General features: G+C 47.2%; 1 protein-coding gene across 1 annotated transcript in view; it reads right to left on the bottom strand.

Moving 5' to 3' along the window:
- Positions 1 to 20,326, bottom strand: part of CDCP2 (CUB domain containing protein 2) — a 334,374-nt gene that overhangs the window by 83,739 nt on the left and 230,309 nt on the right. The window lies entirely within an intron of this gene.

Here is a 20,326-nt window from a genome sequence, read left to right as displayed (position 1 = left end):
GAGGTACGCGAGGTACTGCAGTGACGAGATAGATTCGAAGACAAAGAAGCTTAAGGATAAACTGATGTTAGTACAGATGCAAGCGGGAGGACAGGGTCAGTCAGGCAATGGCACGTTGGGGAGGAAATCAGGTGGACAGAAAAGGGACAACGAGGAAGGTCCGAGACCCAGGATAGATATAGCGACCCTGAAAAAGATGACCAAGTGCCATCAATGTCATGAGGTCGGGCATTGGAGACGGGAGTGTCCCCATAACCCTGACAATCAGGTACAGGAGGAAGAGGAGGAGGAAGTTCAAGCCCCTCCGGTACGGAAGGTAACAGTGACAAAGTTCCAGACGACAAAAGGGGGGACTTCAGCCCCTAGGGCTCCGGTTCCCCAGCCGCCGAAGATTTCAGCAGGGAACAAGGTTTACAAGCAGATGCCTTTCATAGTTGACAGGGATGAGTGTTATTACTTTGACCCAGTGACAGGACGTTACCTGGATGGGGAGGAGGGCTGTACTCTTGGAGCAGTGCTGGAAGTAGATCAGAGGGGACCTTTTGTGGAAGCCAATGTGGACGGACACCCTACCACCTTTTTGGTTGATACTGGTGCTTCCCGGTCTACTGTGCGGTCTGCAGTTGTCCCCAATTTACCCCTTTCAGGACAGACTATCCAAGTGGTAGGAGTTGCGAACAGAAGAATGACGAACCCCCTGACTGAGCCAGTCCCAGTGAAGATCGGAAGTTTTAGAGACAGACACCAGTTTGTAGTGTGTGATTCCAGTCCCGTATGCCTGCTGGGAAGAGATCTTTTGTGTAAACTCAATTGCACCATCTATTGTACCCCCAAGGGAGTAGAGTTACAGACTAACAATAACGATGCTGACTTTAAGGTTGCAAACACGCATGTGTGCATTGAATTGTACCCTGCTATAACAGTGGAGGAACTCCCTTGGGATTTGAGAGATTCGGTCTCACCGGAGGTGTGGGACTTTACAGGGGAGGAGATCGGATTGATCAAAGGAGTAGAGCCAGTCAGAATTCAAGTAAGACCGAATGCCGAATTCCCGAGAACACCCCAGTACAAGTTGACACCGGAAACACTTGCAGGTATAAAACCCGTGATTGAGTCCATGATTAGACAGGGAATCCTGAAGGAGGTTATAGGCAGTCCCTGTAACTCTCCGATAATGGGTTTGCAGAAGCCAAGTGGGAAGTTCAGGATTGTGCAGGATTTACGAAAGGTTAACAACATAGTTGTTCCATGCTGTCCAGTGGTACCGAATCCATCAGTGATACTGTTTCAGATAACGTTCCATGCTGAATGGTTTTCTGTGATTGATTTGTGTCAGGCTTTCTTTTCCATCCCATTGCATGAGGAGAGCCAATTTCTTTTTGCGTTCAAAATAGAGAGTCGCGTCTTAACATGGTGCCGTATCCCCCAAGGGTATACAGAGAGCCCATCGATCTTTAATCAGTTGCTGAAAAGGAATCTTGAGAGTCTGGTACTGCCGCAGAATTCCGTTCTCGTACAGTACATAGACGACCTCCTTGTTGCGTCAGACACCGAAGATGCTTGTAGGATTGACACCATTGTCTTGCTGAACCATTTGGCAGAAAATGGACACAAGGTATCCCCTAACAAGTTACAGTACTGCCTGCCTGAAGTGCAGTATCTGGGTCACAGAATAGAGAAGGGAAAGAGGAAAGTGTCGCCTGACAGGATTGAGACGATCATGAGGATGACAGTGCCCTCGACTCAAAGAGAGGTTAGAATGTTCCTAGGCATGGTTGGCTATTGCCGACAATGGATTGCTAACTTTTCCCTGAAAGCGAAATCATTGCAGAAGCTGACGCACAAGGACGTGAGTGATCCGGTACCATGGGACACAGATTGTATGATGGCTTTTCTTGAGTTCAGAGAGAACTTGTGTCGTGCTCCGGCTCTGGGAATGCCCGATTACACCAAATCATTTGCATTGTTCTGCTGTGAGAGAGAGGGGTGTGCTTTGGCAGTCTTAGTGCAGGATCATGGAGGAGTCCGTAGACCAGTTGCTTACTTTTCGGCTACCTTAGATCCAGTAGCCGCAGCGTTGCCCGGATGTCTCAAATCCGTTGCTGCAACAGGTGTCAGCATTGAAAGGTGTGAAAGCATCGTGATGGGATATCCACTGACAGTACATGTGCCTCACTCTGTGGAATTGTTGATGACCAGGACCAAGACGCAGCACTTAACCAACAACCGGCTCACACGCTACGAGCAGGTTATACTTGCTGCGGAGAATGTGACTCTCAGGAGGTGCTCTGTCTTGAATCCTGCTACCTTGTTGCCATTACCAAATGATATAGAAGATGATTGGGAAGACCATGATTGTCTTGATGTGACTGAACTATGCACCAAACCTAGACCGGATATTGTCGATGAGCCATTGACGGACCCTGATGAAATTTACTTTGTTGATGGCTCATGTGTAAGGGACAATACTGGTCAGTTGAGAGCAGCGTTTGCTATCTGTACTATTTCTGGAATAATTGAAGCAGCCTGCCTGGAAGGAGTACACTCCGCGCAGGTGGCTGAGATAATTGCATTGACGCGTGCCTGTCTGGCAGCCAATGGGATTCGGATCACCATATTCACTGACAGTCAATATGGTTTTGGGGTGGTTCATGATTTCGGACAGTTGTGGTCTCAAAGGGGTTACATGACATCATCGGGTTCCCCAATCAGAAATGGAGAATTCATCAGGTTACTGCTGGAGGCTTTGCAAGGTCCAGCAGAGATAGCGGTGGTGAAATGTACAGCTCATACCAAAGGCACTGATTTTGTGTCCATGGGGAATCGCTATGCTGATGAGGTCGCACGTTATTGTGCAGAGCAGGGATACTCCTTTACTGAACAAACTGTCGAGGGGCCAAAGGAAAGAACTGAGTTAAGCATGATGCTTGAGGTGGCTGACACGTGGGAGGAATTGAAGAACATGCAGGGCCAGGCGTCAGATTATGAGAAAAGGGTGTGGGAATCAGCTGGTTGTGTCAAGGGAGATTTGGACATGTGGGTTTCGGCAGATGGAAGAGCGGTGTTGCCGAATGAGCTGGTGAGTTCAATGGCACGACAGATACATGGTCCTGTGCATCTGGGAAGAGATGCGATGATGCGTGTGTTCAGGCAAACGTGGTACAATCCCAAATTTAGACAGTCTGCGGAAGCAGTATGTCAGAGATGTGTGACAGATGAATGTGGGGAAAAGAACACCAGTTACATTGAGTCACATCGGAAGGTCCGGTAGACCTTTCTATAGGATGCAACTGGATTTCATTGAGATGCCGAGGTGCAACCGCCTCAGGTATGTCTTGGTGATTGTGTGTGTGTTCTCTAGATGGGTTGAGGCATATCCCACTCGTAGGTGCGATACACTCACAGTAGCAAAACTATTGTTGATGGAGCTAGTGCCACGATTCGGGGTTCCGACCTCTTTGGAATCAGATAGAGGAAAGCACTTTAATAGCGAAGTTGTGAAGATGCTCTGCTCTGCCCTGAACATTGACCATAGACTGCATTGTAGCTACCGTCCAGAGGCTTCTGGCATAGTGGAGCAAATAAACGGAACTCTAAAAGCCCGAATGGCAAAGGTGTGCTCATCCACATCCCTGAAGTGGCCAGATGCATTGCCGTTGGTACTAATGAGTATGCGTAGTACCCCAGACCGGAGGACAGGGCTCTCACCTCATGAAGTACTGATGGGGAGGGCTATGAGACTGCCATCTATTCCTACAACTGCCTTGCTGAATATCACAGATGATCTGATTCTTGATTACTGCAGAGGACTTTCTGATGTCATCCGTTCTGTGTCTCTTCAGGTGCAGGCTGCTGAAATCCCGGCTTCTAGCGACCTTTGTCACGACCTGTGTCCGGGTGACTGGGTCCTGGTGCGGAGGCACGTCAGGAAGAGCTGCTTGGATGTGCGCTGGAGAGGACCTTTCCAAGTTATTCTGGTGACAACCACTGCTGTGAAGTGTGGCGGATTGCCTAACTGGATTCATGCTTCTCACACCCGTCGAGTCCCAGCACCCTTGGAAGGAACAGCTCCCCAAATAGAGGGAACTCTGGACGAGGAAGAAGATCCGGAAGGGATGACGAATCAAGCTGTGGGCGTGCCGGTGGAAGTTGGTGAATCCCCTGACCGAGCCGAAAGTGACCATGACAATAGTGACACTGAGTCTGCCTCAGAAAGGGGAAGTGGCGAAGAAGGTGATCTGAGCGCAGAAGAGGCTGACAGTGGAGACGAACAGGGTGTGCAAACGAGAAGCAGAAGAGCAAGAAGTGCAGAGGCCCGTTGGCCCGAGAGGCGGAGGCGAATGAATGTGAGATTGGCTTCCGAAAGAGATCTTTCCCCTGTGTCCGAAGAATCAGACCCGGAAGAAGGAGAACAAGAACCAGAGCAAGGAGGTCCGAGAAGATCGAGGAGGGTGAGAGTACCTTGTCGAAGATACGCCACTCCTGAGTGGACCTACCCTTTTACAAATGCCAGGTGTACTGAGGTCCGGGAAGGTGAGGTCAGTGGCGGTGACCAGCACAATCCCCAATGTTAAGCTGGAAGTGATATTGTTGGTACCTGGACTTGAAATTGAAGGTGTACTGACACTCACCATTCCTAATCCCCCTCTCCTAAACAAGATACGTGATTTACTCCTGGATAGACTGATTTTTCCTACATTTGGTCCTGATGTACCATCTTATGATGCAGTTGTGCTCCGCATGGAACTTTTAGACTATGTGTTGCAGGCAATCGGCTCAAGTATCATCATAGATTATTAAAGACTTTTGAAAGACTGTTGTAATTAGCTGTTGAACTAACCTAGAGCCGAGTGGAAGAAGAAGAAATTTAGGGACTTTCCACAGAGGACGGAGAAGGGTTAGGGCTGTCTGTTGTTGAAGCAAAAGAAGAACCGAAACGGGTATTTCTGCTGCCAGATGTGGTTCGAGAGACTCGAATAACAAAGAAAGAGACTTTGGGTGCTTTCCGAGAACGAACTACTTTGTGCTGAAACCATGGCGCCTGGAAACCCGAATCGTAGAGCAAAGTGCATAATAGGCACCCTTTTAGGAGGAGTGATCCTCCTTATAGTTATAGTAGTTTTAGTTTCCTAGTTTAGGTTCAGGAATGTTGTACTTATATTCCGGACAACTCTAAAGATTTGGAGAAATATATAAGCAACATTACTGCAATCCATTATGAAATTGAGGATTTGACTCAAGAGAATGCGTGGGAGACGGTTGGCAAGGGATTTGGAAAAGTTGGAAACTAGTTTGCAAATTTAGGGAAGGGTTTCCTTGGGTTTGTACTGAAACCCCTCATCATAGCAGTGGTGTGTGTGATTGCCTTGTGGGGTTTAGTGAGGATGTATAAATGGTATAAGTCAACTAGATTGGCGAGATCAATGAAAGCGCAAGAGATGCGAATGGAGATGCTGCAGGACAATCAATACTGCAGTTTGAGAGCATTAGAGATGCTCAAGAGGGGGAAAATGGCCACAAGCTTTGTTTGACTTGGTTCTTACCCTGAGGATGATGTGAGGGTGGTGATGACACGGGTCATCAAAGGGGGGAACTGAGAGAGCGCCATTTACAGTGAAAGTTGTAGGGGTGCATCATATGTACAAGTAGTCAGCACCCGTATATATAGAGGACTTTTAATCATGTTTAGATGCAATGGAGGTTAGAGAACTAGATGAATTGCGAATCCACACTTGCTGTTTAACATAGAGATGCTGTTGAAATGAAACCTTTCACTAATGAGAATGTGTGTTTAAACGAGCACTACTGTGCATATAGAGACTGCTTTATTGAAATATGTAACGGTTTTTATATTACTCCATAACTAGCTTAAAGAAGAAAATGTATTTGCCGTTAGGGTTGAAGGCCTTGTGAACCAAGAGATTGCTCTTGTAAGATGGTGGGCCTATAAATCAAGCAGAGGCTTAGTTCATAGAAATGGTGCAGGCCTGTGCGAAAATTTCTTGCTTAACATTTAACTGTAGAAATGTCTTATGAAAGAGGCCTTTAGAAAATGTTGCAACATTATTAGACTGTGAGCCTATTTGCGTGTATTTCTTTGCAGGTGCATCACCAAGTAGACTGTAGAGTAGAAGGGCCCATTGTGTATGAGTGTTAGAAATACTAGACTCAGACATGGAGGAGTAGACCAGGAATTCAAAGAAGCAACTTGAAGGGGTGAAGAGCCTGGGACCCAAGGACGTCTGCATGGACAAGGATGGACAAGTACCATAACGGAAAATTTCGAAAGTTAACACCTTCGAGAGGGGCGTACCTGAAGGCGTATCATTCACATTGTGGGGTTTCGTATTAGGGACAGCACCCCGAGGGTGGAAGCAGAGCAGACGAGTTGAGGAGCTAGAGAGAGCGGTTGTTTGGGCAAAGAGCTTAGTTGCAAGCAAGGGACTCTAGTCTAAGAGAGAATGTGGGCGAACTTCTTTGGGAAGTCACCACGGCTGACACCTTTTGGTTAGGTTGGGCTATTGTTGAGTAGGGATGTCACTCAGTATAGTGTAGGGACAGACTAATCTGAATTTATGTCTATTATCCTGATGAGTACCAGAACACAGGTTATAGCAATCTTGTTTAGTCTGATGATTCTGGAATTAATTCTCGTATTATTCATCAGCCGCTTGAGACTTTTCCGTAGGATTATGTTTGTATTAGTGCCTGTTTATCTTTTGAACCTCTTGCTGAGGTGTTTGTATCTTCAGTTGTTTTTGGTTATGTAATAAACCTTTTAACTCAGTCATTAGTCAGTGGTTCTTTGGGGAAAGCAATTGGGAACCTTGAAATTTAATTAATTAATTGTGACTAGATTGCCTAATTCATTCTATGACAGGTAAAAAGGTCCAGTCGACCTGTGATGGGATTCTGGAGAATGGTAAGCAGACTCTAGAGTCATTTTTGTAAGGCACGGGGAGCTTAAGTGATGTGCCCAGAATCACAGGATGATGAGCGTCATTGCCGAGACTCGAACCCGGTTCTCCAGATTTGAGATCGACCACCCTAGCTATTTGGCTACATCCTCTCCCCAATTGTGTGAAAATTCATGGGTGGAAGCACAGGAAAGCCCATCCTCCACCCATGGAACACCTTCTCAGAACGGAGTAATGCAAGGCAGCGATTTGCGCTACCTTGTGTTACTCAGGATTTACTAAGCCGAGCAGAGCCATGCAAGACGCATGACACAAGGTCAATGTCAGCCCTTTTTTAAATCTGAGCTAAGGTGTCTTTTTGCAGACTGATTCCACCAGAGAAGGGGTCTTTGTGTTTGGGAGTTTGGGTCTAAATAACATTAGATTGATTGGCAGAAAAGACATTGGACTAAGTAAGTCTTCAGTAATTCACAGAATATGAGTAGACTAATGACGATAGCTTGCGTGCCTATTTTGTAGAGCTCATTTCAGAGCAAATGTGCACGTTAATTCAGACATTTGATCTCTCCAAAACAGTGTCGCAGGGTTTCTGTTCTCACACAGAACTGTGCACAGAGGATTGGAACCTCGGAGAATTAGGGTGACCCAAAACTCACCTAAGTACCCAACAAACCCCTTACCGAGCTAGCTACAGTGTCTCATTGGTCATAACAAACTCCCAATGTTTAGACAAACCAGAACATGAACTTACAGTACCTCAGGATACGTGGAACACATGAACACTCTTTCGTTATACTATCATTACAAACCAGAACATGGAGTAAAGAAGAACACATGAGCATTTGAAATGTTTATTTACTAATGCCGTCTTCTCAGGCGCAGTATCTTAGATAATACAAGTAAACATATTATCAGTAGCAAAGTTACCAGCATAGTTACTAGTCCATAAAAAGCGAATGGTGACAGCATGATAACATGCTGTTAATGAATAAGGGTTAACAACACTTATTTCTCACCCTCCCTAACACACATATTATATTATTAGCTAAGAAGGTCTCTTTGGGTTGAATCAGGGCGGGCCCATACCTCAGTGTCCTAGCATGAAGGAATCACATCAGCATACACCAGCTCTCTCTGCATGCGAACAGCATCAAGTGTGTTTGTGTGCCTCAAGCAAAGCAATATAAAACCAGCCTCAAGCCCAAAGTTGGCAGAAGCTGCACTTATGTTATGTCTATGAAGCCGTGAAGATCAGACCTCATAACAAATCTGTATCGTGTTGTTCCTGAAATTTCAGCACTCTCTGTACAGACATAGTTTATTAAGCAAAGCTGATATCAGAGTAATAACATATTATTCTCATGTAAACCACAACGAACTACTAGGTTGAAAGCTAAATCAACAATTAAGTGTCGTGTGCAGAAGTTGCAAAAAGGAAAAATGGCGTTTAAACCTCTAGTGAGCCTATGCTAACTTAACACAATATAAAGATATACAGTAGCTACATGACAACAGGTACCCCGATCTTTGTGATGTGGTACAACAAGTAGCATTGGCCATCAAAGTTACAACTATTGATTTTAGTTCACATCTACTAAGGCAAGATATGAGGCCATAAGGAGCAGTTCCTGAGGATGATGGTATTTGGCTAGTTTGAGCTATAGTTCTCATCTGTATCATCTACATTTCTGTTGTTGAAGTCAGTAGGGCTTGGGTTGAGTCACTGCTGCAACTACTCCACAATGATAGTGTGTGAATGTGCACACCAGGGAAAGCAGCACACCTGCCTCAGTCCGTCGCAGACAAGGAAGGAAGCCTACATCTCATCATGTACAGGTACAGTGAACACCTATGGTTTTGGGGACTATAAGAACTTTACCTGACTCAACACATATGCGCAAAGAACTCAGAGGCAGTCCTACCTCTCAATGTCAGTATTTTTGTCACGAAGACCTTAAGAAAAGGAAAGGATTTTGTACCCCACTAACATTGGGAATAGATTAATGTATTTTGCACTGTTCTTGTCACACCACTTGTAAGAATCAGCGAGTACTCCTGCAGTTAGAATTGGCTAACTCCCTCCCCATCACAATACACAGGGATTATTGTCAATATTGTTTTTACCTTCTATGCTGTCTGTATTGTATTTAGTTGTGTGTTGTGACCAAAGTACTTCTTCTGTTCAGGTAAAAGCACTGTCAGGACAATGTTTGCTGTTTTCTTGATCGAGTTCTGAGTCTCTACCCCGCATCACTTCCCTGAGTAAGCCTTGAGATGTTCATGAGGACCAAATGCGAAAAGAGTCCAACCCTAGGGCAAGCCCCAGGCACCAGTTATTTGAGCCTATTATCCCCTGAGTCTCCTGGGACTTGTGAAAAGTACACAAAACAGCCCACATGGCCACACTGCTCACTGTGCATTTGCAGTGGGGATTTTTTTCTCCTTTTTTTTTTAGTTTCCGTGGATTATTATCGATGAGCCCGCAAATCCAACACAAAACGCCAGGTCACTTGATTGCAGGTGGATCTGCAAATCATATGACAGAAATAGATTTTTATTAGAATTTTCTGGGGTTAGGCAGTATCTGCCCCTTTGGCACCCACTAGGTCTTCCCTTTTGTCAGGGGAAGCTCATTCTGCTCTCTTATGTGTGACCCATCTCTTTTTTCTAGGATGCAGGCTTCTGTAAAAAGTTTCAGTTGCAGGCAACCAATCAGATTGACTTGATCCTCCTAGGATTTGTGAATCCGTATTGAACCAAATAAACAGATTTTCCATAGCAGTAATGGGAATAGGTTATTTTAAAAAATGTGGTTGATAGATTTCATAAATCCATCTATTATGAGGAATCACTCACACGAAGTATTCGAAAAGAAAGTTTATTCTTCGCAGAGAAACAGCACACCAGAGCGGGAGCACAGCGCAGTAACACACAACGTGTCAACTCCCCAACGGATCTCTTCAACTGTTAAAACCATCAGCTGGCATTCTAGAATGCTAGCTGATTGCATCACAATACAGGTAGATGCGCGAAGAGGGTACGGGTGCCTAAGGGACCCGGGGGGAACATTTTGCGAGCCGGTGTCCCCCTGGGGTTTTTCGCGCGGTGGAACAATCCACGCGGCGCAATAGGTACAGGTAGGTTTGGGGGCGGGATTTACTGGTAAGTTATAAATAGGTGCGCTTTTGCGCGGAAGGGCACTCTTGAGGCTAGTTAGCGGTTTGTTGCTGTGAGGTTAGGCCTATTCTAGTCAGCAATATTTTGTCAACTTTTGAGGGGAATTTGTTTAATTGGTAAATATGGCGGCGGGTGAAGTGGTGTGTAACGCACTGCAAACCCTGTGCGCTGCGGGCCGAGAGGACCTGCTGAGGCCCGGGGTGTCTGCCGCTTTGGTGACGGGCGTGGGGTGTCCAAAGAGGAAGGCGGCAAGAGAAATGGTTGAGGTGGTGGTGGCATGTTTACCGTCTCATGGCCGAGCCCCGCTGCTGCCTGTCAATGTGGGAAGTGAAGCGGCGGTCAAACAGAGACGAGGGAGCTCTTACCGGAGGAGCGGTGGTGATAGACATGCAGTGCCGCGGTGTTCCTCCGCTCCGGTGGCGATGGGAGTGTCAGGTCAGTTGGGGGCGTTCCCCGCCCCTCAAGTGGGCCGGGCTCGGAGACGAGTCTCACTGAGGGGTGGGGCTGCCTACCGGTCACGTTCTGCTTTGCTTTTGCTGGGAGCAAGGGCGGGGTTTGGCTGGGAGGGAGAGTGTTGCGCTGGTTTAGTCTGCAAATTATTCAAATATATTACGGGCTGCAGAGAAAAAGAAGGTGCTCATGAAGCGCCCAGGTTTTAATATAGGAGGCGCTTCAATTAATGTAGCGCCTCAAGTACATTTATGCAAGCGCTCTGCATCATTGGTAAAATACTCCAGTGATAGTAGGGAAGAATTTTGAGAGGAACCCACAGTTTCCCCTGCACCCCAAAAAGCGAGGAATAAACAGTCTAGGAGTTCTAATGTTTCTGGGACAGTTTTGTTGGGTTTTAGTTCTGTGGTTGTGCAGTCTCCTTTACCCAGAGGTCCCTCTGGTGGAAAATCTCTCTTGTCAAGCAGGGTTTCATTTGCAGCAGGTCAGTTGGAGCACATATAGTCAGCAGTGCATAGTTATGCACTTGAGGAACCTGAGGTGGTGCAATTGTTTCCTCTCGGTGAGCGTGTTGATGCAACGCCTGAACAGTTAAGGGGTTCAGATGGGTGTGAATTTATTTTTCCTACACCTAGATCTCCTCCAGTTTAGACTCATTTTAATTTTGGTTCATTATTTGGGCCTCAAGCTGTGTAATGGGTGTGGGTGGAGCATTCTAACACCCAGTTGGTTATGAGTGGCAGCTCGGGACGGGGGTCAGGGGCGAAGTTTTGGAGTTTCCAGAGCTTTCAGGCAGGAGCGGCTTGAAGGCATCATCATCAGCAGGTGAACAGACAGTGACTGGAGTTTTCAGTCTTTCGAGCACCGAGCAGTTTGTGGCTTTTGGTCAGAAATCTGGCACTCGGGGCGGATCAAGTGAGGGTTTTCAGTGTACGGTGGGGCATTCGGAGCAGATGCCCGTGACCAATTGGAAGTCGTATGATGGGGGTAGGGGGATGGGGAACTGCCTTGTAGTAGTGACTTAGACTTGGATATACTTGAGGAACAAATGGATTATGGGGATGATTATGATGATATTGAACAAGGGGTCTTGAGTGAAGATATTGTGGATGATAATGCACAATTACTAATACCGGATAATGTGTTTTCAAAGGGTGCGTCAGGGGCAACAAATGTTATTAGTGTGTTGCAGAAGTCAGGAGCGGACAGTGCAACGGGCAAAGAACAGCGACATGGACATCTTCAGCGTGATGATCCAAAAGAATTTCAGAAACACTCCGCTCAGTTATCAACAGGTAAGCCACATTGGTGGGCTTCTTGGTCACAACCCTTGGCTGGAAAAAGGAATACTCGTTCTGTGGGTGTGGGTGATTTTTCATTGACAGATGTTGTGGGAGTGCACAGTCTCCAACTGTTGGTGTAGCAGCTGTGGTAAATAAGGTTTCAAGTCTAGATAAAAAAGAGGATGGAGGAAGTAATTCTTGTGATGTGCAGGTGGGGGAAGTTACTAATAGTCATAAGAAGCTCCCTTATATGGGTATAGCTATGCCATTGGGAACTCATCTTTCAGATAAGACAAAAAACAGGATTTGGTAGCACGAGTTTGTTGATGTGTTTAAACTACTCCATAGGGACATTCAAGCTAAAGAAGGGTCCAAAGAAGAGGAATGGGAACTTGCTAAACGTCCCACGGTCCCCAAAAAACATAGAGAATTGGACGTCAGCATTTTTGATCTATGCGAGTGTATATTGTGAACGAAATCAAGAAAGGGCAGTTGTAATGTTCGGATACATGGACATCATTAGAAAAGCCCAAATGCAGTCTCACTACTGACTAGCCGCGAAGAAGCTCAATATTGTTAATTTACTTTGTCTATTACACCAGGTGATTGTACACTTTTTTGCAATATACTTTTATAGGGCATTACTGCATTAAAAACCCACCCATTATTAGATTTCTTATGTTCTCATTTACTACTAAATATCCTATCAGGCCATTTTTCATGGCAGGTATATTACTGGAACAAGAGCACATATCAGCATGGGTCTAGACTAACAACATTCAGTGCCATATAAAGGCTTTTCATTTTTAGTGCTCTCACGCTCATCCATTCTATTCTTTCATTAAGACATGGAAGCCAAAAGTAATTGAATGCCTATTAACGCTGGGGATTTTTTTTCAAAAGTGTTGTTGGCATATCCCCACTCCCGGCGACGTTCAATCAGAATCATGCACGCTATAACAATCACTATATTAATACATATAATTGGTCATGGAGTAGGCCATCGTGGCGCCCCATATCTTAGTGTGTTTATGGCAGTAGTCTCTCGATTTATGAACAGGTTCCTCAGCATTGGCACAGTTGTCCATGCTGTGGTTCCACACCGCCACAGGGGGTACCTGTGCTGCCCTCCAATGGCAGTCAATGTCTCTTTTGGTGAGCAGGAGTCCCGTAGCAACCAGGAGTCTCACATATGTGTTGGCCCCCGCGTCCCTATTCATCCATCAGTCCCAGTAGCATCATTTTAGGCTCAAATATCACAGGCCTTTCTGCTACTGCAGACAATATACTACATGTCATATGACAACATCTTTGTATCACAGGGCAGTTCCAGATCATAAGGAAGAGGCTCATCATAGCTGCCCCACACTTTAGACAACTTAGTTAAAGGTTGCTGTTCATTTTTCACATTCGTAAAGAGCTGTAGTACACCTGGTGTAGATATTTGAGTTCAATCAGTCTCAGTTTCATGGAGACCACTAAGGTCCATCCTCAACTCTATCCAATACTCCTCCTCCAAGAAACCCACATCTGCCTCCCATCACTGCCTCAGTGCTGTCCTGAGGCCGGGGTGTTTTATACTAGTGTTCTACAAATCCTAGAAATCCTTTTCTTCTTTAGTAATCCCTTTCTTTCTTAGGTGGGCCATTGTGGCATGAGCCTCAATGGGGTTATAGTTTGGGACAGCTAGCAGGCTGTCACAATGCAGCTGGAGCGTATACTGCAACTGCAGACATGCAGTGCCGCGGTGTTCCTCCGCTCCGGTGGCGATGGGAGTGTCAGGTCAGTTGGGGGCGTTCCCCGCCCCTCAAGTGGGCCGGGCTCGGAGACGAGTCTCACTGAGGGGTGGGGCTGCCTACCGGTCACGTTCTGCTTTGCTTTTGCTGGGAGCAAGGGCGGGGTTTGGCTGGGAGGGAGAGTGTTGCGCTGGTTTAGTCTGCAAATTATTCAAATATATTACGGGCTGCAGAGAAAAAGAAGGTGCTCATGAAGCGCCCAGGTTTTAATATAGGAGGCGCTTCAATTAATGTAGCGCCTCAAGTACATTTATGCAAGCGCTCTGCATCATTGGTAAAATACTCCAGTGATAGTAGGGAAGAATTTTGAGAGGAACCCACAGTTTCCCCTGCACCCCAAAAAGCGAGGAATAAACAGTCTAGGAGTTCTAATGTTTCTGGGACAGTTTTGTTGGGTTTTAGTTCTGTGGTTGTGCAGTCTCCTTTACCCAGAGGTCCCTCTGGTGGAAAATCTCTCTTGTCAAGCAGGGTTTCATTTGCAGCAGGTCAGTTGGAGCACATATAGTCAGCAGTGCATAGTTATGCACTTGAGGAACCTGAGGTGGTGCAATTGTTTCCTCTCGGTGAGCGTGTTGATGCAACGCCTGAACAGTTAAGGGGTTCAGATGGGTGTGAATTTATTTTTCCTACACCTAGATCTCCTCCAGTTTAGACTCATTTTAATTTTGGTTCATTATTTGGGCCTCAAGCTGTGTAATGGGTGTGGGTGGAGCATTCTAACACCCAGTTGGTTATGAGTGGCAGCTCGGGACGGGGGTCAGGGGCGAAGTTTTGGAGTTTCCAGAGCTTTCAGGCAGGAGCGGCTTGAAGGCATCATCATCAGCAGGTGAACAGACAGTGACTGGAGTTTTCAGTCTTTCGAGCACCGAGCAGTTTGTGGCTTTTGGTCAGAAATCTGGCACTCGGGGCGGATCAAGTGAGGGTTTTCAGTGTACGGTGGGGCATTCGGAGCAGATGCCCGTGACCAATTGGAAGTCGTATGATGGGGGTAGGGGGATGGGGAACTGCCTTGTAGTAGTGACTTAGACTTGGATATACTTGAGGAACAAATGGATTATGGGGATGATTATGATGATATTGAACAAGGGGTCTTGAGTGAAGATATTGTGGATGATAATGCACAATTACTAATACCGGATAATGTGTTTTCAAAGGGTGCGTCAGGGGCAACAAATGTTATTAGTGTGTTGCAGAAGTCAGGAGCGGACAGTGCAACGGGCAAAGAACAGCGACATGGACATCTTCAGCGTGATGATCCAAAAGAATTTTAGAAACACTCCGCTCAGTTATCAACAGGTAAGCCACATTGGTGGGCTTCTTGGTCACAACCCTTGGCTGGAAAAAGGAATACTCGTTCTGTGGGTGTGGGTGATTTTTCATTGACAGATGTTGTGGGAGTGCACAGTCTCCAACTGTTGGTGTAGCAGCTGTGGTAAATAAGGTTTCAAGTCTAGATAAAAAAGAGGATGGAGGAAGTAATTCTTGTGATGTGCAGGTGGGGGAAGTTACTAATAGTCATAAGAAGCTCCCTTATATGGGTATAGCTATGCCATTGGGAACTCATCTTTCAGATAAGACAAAAAACAGGATTTGGTAGCACGAGTTTGTTGATGTGTTTAAACTACTCCATAGGGACATTCAAGCTAAAGAAGGGTCCAAAGAAGAGGAATGGGAACTTGCTAAACGTCCCACGGTCCCCAAAAAACATAGAGAATTGGACGTCAGCATTTTTGATCTATGCGAGTGTATATTGTGAACGAAATCAAGAAAGGGCAGTTGTAATGTTCGGATACATGGACATCATTAGAAAAGCCCAAATGCAGTCTCACTACTGACTAGCCGCGAAGAAGCTCAATATTGTTAATTTACTTTGTCTATTACACCAGGTGATTGTACACTTTTTTGCAATATACTTTTATAGGGCATTACTGCATTAAAAACCCACCCATTATTAGATTTCTTATGTTCTCATTTACTACTAAATATCCTATCAGGCCATTTTTCATGGCAGGTATATTACTGGAACAAGAGCACATATCAGCATGGGTCTAGACTAACAACATTCAGTGCCATATAAAGGCTTTTCATTTTTAGTGCTCTCACGCTCATCCATTCTATTCTTTCATTAAGACATGGAAGCCAAAAGTAATTGAATGCCTATTAACGCTGGGGATTTTTTTTCAAAAGTGTTGTTGGCATATCCCCACTCCCGGCGACGTTCAATCAGAATCATGCACGCTATAACAATCACTATATTAATACATATAATTGGTCATGGAGTAGGCCATCGTGGCGCCCCATATCTTAGTGTGTTTATGGCAGTAGTCTCTCGATTTATGAACAGGTTCCTCAGCATTGGCACAGTTGTCCATGCTGTGGTTCCACACCGCCACAGGGGGTACCTGTGCTGCCCTCCAATGGCAGTCAATGTCTCTTTTGGTGAGCAGGAGTCCCGTAGCAACCAGGAGTCTCACATATGTGTTGGCCCCCGCGTCCCTATTCATCCATCAGTCCCAGTAGCATCATTTTAGGCTCAAATATCACAGGCCTTTCTGCTACTGCAGACAATATACTACATGTCATATGACAACATCTTTGTATCACAGGGCAGTTCCAGATCATAAGGAAGAGGCTCATCATAGCTGCCCCACACTTTAGACAACTTAGTTAAAGGTTGCTGTTCATTTTTCACATTCGTAAAGAGCTGTAGTACACCTGGTGTAGATATTTGAGTTCAATCAGTCTCAGTTTCATGGAGACCACTAAGGTCCATCCTCAACTCTATCCAATACTCCTCCTCCAAGAAACCCACATCTGCCTCCCATCACTGCCTCAGTGCTGTCCTGAGGCCGGGGTGTTTTATACTAGTGTTCTACAAATCCTAGAAATCCTTTTCTTCTTTAGTAATCCCTTTCTTTCTTAGGTGGGCCATTGTGGCATGAGCCTCAATGGGGTTATAGTTTGGGACAGCTAGCAGGCTGTCACAATGCAGCTGGAGCGTATACTGCAACTGAAAGTAATTAAAAAAATTGTGATCTGTGCATGTTGTATGTGTCTTTAAGGTATTTGAAGGAGTGTATTGAATCATCTGCCCAAATGTTGCCTAACTTGGAAATGCCTGTATTGGCCCAGGTTTGGATTTCTTTTAGAGTTTTTTCTGTCGTTTTCCCCTCATTTCAAGCTCTTCACTAACTCTCCTTCTGTGTCTTTCTTCTGTTTCTCACTCGTTTTTTACCCTCATTTCAATCTCCCTGTTTCACTCTCCTGTATCTTTCATCCACTTTGTCGTGCACTTTTGCTGCCTTATTTGCCCTTTTCTCTCTCTTTTTACCTTTTGCCTTTTTAACCTGTTTTTCCCCACCGCTTCTGCCCCCGCGGCACCTCCCCCCAGCACCACCAGTGCGACCGGCCCAATCCAGCTCCCCTCTCCGGTCCCGCCTCCCAGCTGTCCAGCCCTCCCCTGACCCCCACTTAATGGCGGCCACTGCAGGGACAGGCGAGCAAGACCACTTACTCATTGTCAGTAAAATTGCTCTCCCTCCCTCGCAGCTCCACCATTAAGTGAGGTCTTCCCCCCGAGCCCCTGCACTCTCGAGTGTTGGTTCGAGGCCCTCCTCCACCCGCAGGTTTCCCTGCGCCTCATCCCTGGTGGTCCAGTGGACCTCTGTCTCTATTCTCTTGCTCCACTTTTCTCTCCTTTTTTACTTGTTTTTTTCCCTCACTTCTATCTACCCCCTTCACTCTCCTTCTGGGTCTTAACCTCCCTTTTCTGTTGTTTTCCCCTCATTTCAAGCTCCCCCCTTCACTCTCCTTCTGTGTCTTTCTACCATTTTTCACTCGTTTTTTGCCCTCATCTCAATCTCCCCCTTTCACTCTCCTGTGTCCTCTGTGTCTTTCCTCCACTCTTTTTTGCACTTTTTCTATCGTTTTCCTCTCATTTCAAGCTCCCCCTAACTCTACTTCTGTGTCTTTCTTCCGTTTCTCACTCTTTTTTTACCCTCATCTCAATCTCCCCCTTTCACTCTCTTGTGTCCTCTGTGTGTCTTTCCTCCACTCTTTCTTGCACTTTTGCTGCCTTATTTGCACTTTTCTCTCTCTTTTTGCCTTTTTAGCCTGTTTTCCCCGCCCCTGCTGCCCCCACGTCCCCTCTCCGCCAGCACCACCAGTGCGACTGGCCCAATCCAGCGCCCCTCTCAGCTCCCGCCTCCCAGCTGTCCAACCCTCCACGACCCCTACTTAATGGGCGCCAAAGGCAAGCCCGCCTGTGCCCGTCCGCGACCGAAATCTGGGACCTCCTCGACAGCACTACCCCGGATGTAGCATTCTTTACCGAAACCTGGACCAACATCACCTCAGGACCGGACATCGCGATGCCATTCCCCAAGGATACAAGATCTCCAGGAAGGATCGCCCCACCCGCCCTGGAGGAGGAATCGCCATTGTCCACAAATCCACCCTCCGCCTGGGCACACTCACCGACGAGCCCACAGACCTGATGGAACACCTTCACTTCAAGATACTGGCCAGCCCTACCTCCACCCTCCAAGGAACCCTCATCTACCGACCCCCTGGACCCCGCAGACTTTTCGCCAACTCCATCATGGACATCATCTCCCTGCATGCAACGTGTCCACCAACTACACCCTACTTGGAGACCTCAACTTCCATCTCGACAATCAACTGGACCCCAGGTCCACATTCCTCCTGGACAGCCTTCACAACATTGGGCTCCGCCAGATGGTGACTGACCCCATGCACTCAGCAGGACACACCCTCGACCCCCTTTTCACAACAGGAAACTCCACCTCCATCACCTTCAGCCACACCAACGAACTCCCATGGACTGACCATCGATGCGTCCACCAGCACCTGCTCTCACAAAGAAACTGGACCAGAATCACCAATGACCAGCTAACCTCATCACTCAGCAACTACACCCCAACCATCGCGGATAACGCCAACGCCAACACCGCAGCCCGAACCCTGCACAGATGGATCTCCGACAGCACAAACAACATAGCCCCCCTCAAGAAAAACAACAACACCCTCACCAAGAAAGCTAGATGGTTCACCACTGAACTTCGAGAGTCCAGGCGCACTTGCCGCCGCCTCGAAAAGGCCTGTAGGAACACCAAATCCACAGAAGCCCACAACAACTTCAGAGCCGCCACCAACGTACACCACCAACTCATCAGAAAAACGAGGAAAAAAGCGATTCAAGACAGGATATCCACTCAAGCACACAACAGCAAAGAACTCTTCAACATCATCAAGGAGTTCGCCCAACCCTCTCAAGACCTCTGCGACAAACTCAACACCTTTTTCCACCACAAAATCAAGAGCATCTACGACAACTTCGACTAAGACAACCAACACACTGAACCCTCACCAACCACCCCGACACCCTGAAGCCAGCGATCAACAACTGGACAGCCATTACCACCAAAGACCAAATGAAGAGGATGAAGTCAATCCACTCCGGGGCCCCCACAGACCCCTGACCCCAACACCATCGCACCCATGCTCTGCCACACCATCAACCGCTCCCTGGCAACCGCCTCATTCCCTGACGACCGGAAACACACTGAGATCAACCCCCTCCTGAAGAAAGCCTCGGCGGACCCCACCACCCTCAAAAACTACACACCCATCTCCCTGCTCCCAATCCCAGCGAAAGTCATCAAGAAAGCCATCAACAGCCAACTCGCCACATTCATCAAAGAGCACAACATCCTTGACTCTTCCCAATCCAGCTTCAGAAAAAAACACAGAACGGAAACCGCCCTCCTTGCCGCCACAGACGACATCCGTACCAAAGAAAAAGGAGAAACAGCAGCCCGCATCCTCCTCGACCTCTCACCGGTGTTCGACACAGTCCCTCACCGCAACCCAATACACAGACTTCACGACACTGGGATCCAAGACAAGGCCCTCGACTGGATCCGCTCCTTCCTCTCGGCAGACCGCAGCGGGTCAGACTCCCCCCTTTCCTCTCAGACCCTACACCTACCACACCTACACCTACACCTACCACCTGCGGAGCTCCCCAGGGGTCCTCTCTCAGCCCCACGCTCTTCAACATGTACATGGCTCCGCTCACCCCTATCTTCAGAACCTACGGACTCAACATGTGTCATACACAGACGACACCCAACTCATCCTCTCCCTATCCAACTAACCCAACACCGCCAGACTCAACTTTCGAGATGGCATGGAAGCGGTTGACAAATTGATGAAAAACAACTGCCTACACCTAAACACCAACAAAACAAAAGGACTCATCATGGGCCCAGACGCATGGAACGACACCTGGTGGCCCCCCCGCCCTCGGAAGCCCACCCACCCCCACAGACCACGCCTGCAACCTGGGAATCACCCTGGACTCAGAGCTCAAAATGAACAACCAGACCAACTCTGTCTCGTCCTCCTGCTTCCACACCCTCTGCCTCCTACGTAAGACCTTCAAATAGATCCCCCTCGAACACAGAAAGGCCGTCACTCACGCCCTGGTCCCCAGCAGGCTCGACTATGGCAACGCACTCTATGCCGGAATAAACATAAAACCTCACCTGCAAGCTACAGAACATCCAAAACACCGATGCAAGTCTGGTCCACAACCTGCCAAGCCACTGCCACATCACCCAGCACCTGCGCACACTCCACTCGCTCCCCATCGAAGCTAGAGTCACCTTCAAGATGCTAA

The sequence above is a fragment of the Lissotriton helveticus genome, chromosome 1_2, assembly GCF_964261635.1.
Source record: "Lissotriton helveticus chromosome 1_2, aLisHel1.1, whole genome shotgun sequence".
NCBI classification, from domain to species: Eukaryota; Metazoa; Chordata; class Amphibia; order Caudata; family Salamandridae; genus Lissotriton; species Lissotriton helveticus.
This window is presented reverse-complemented; position numbering and strand designations above follow the sequence as displayed.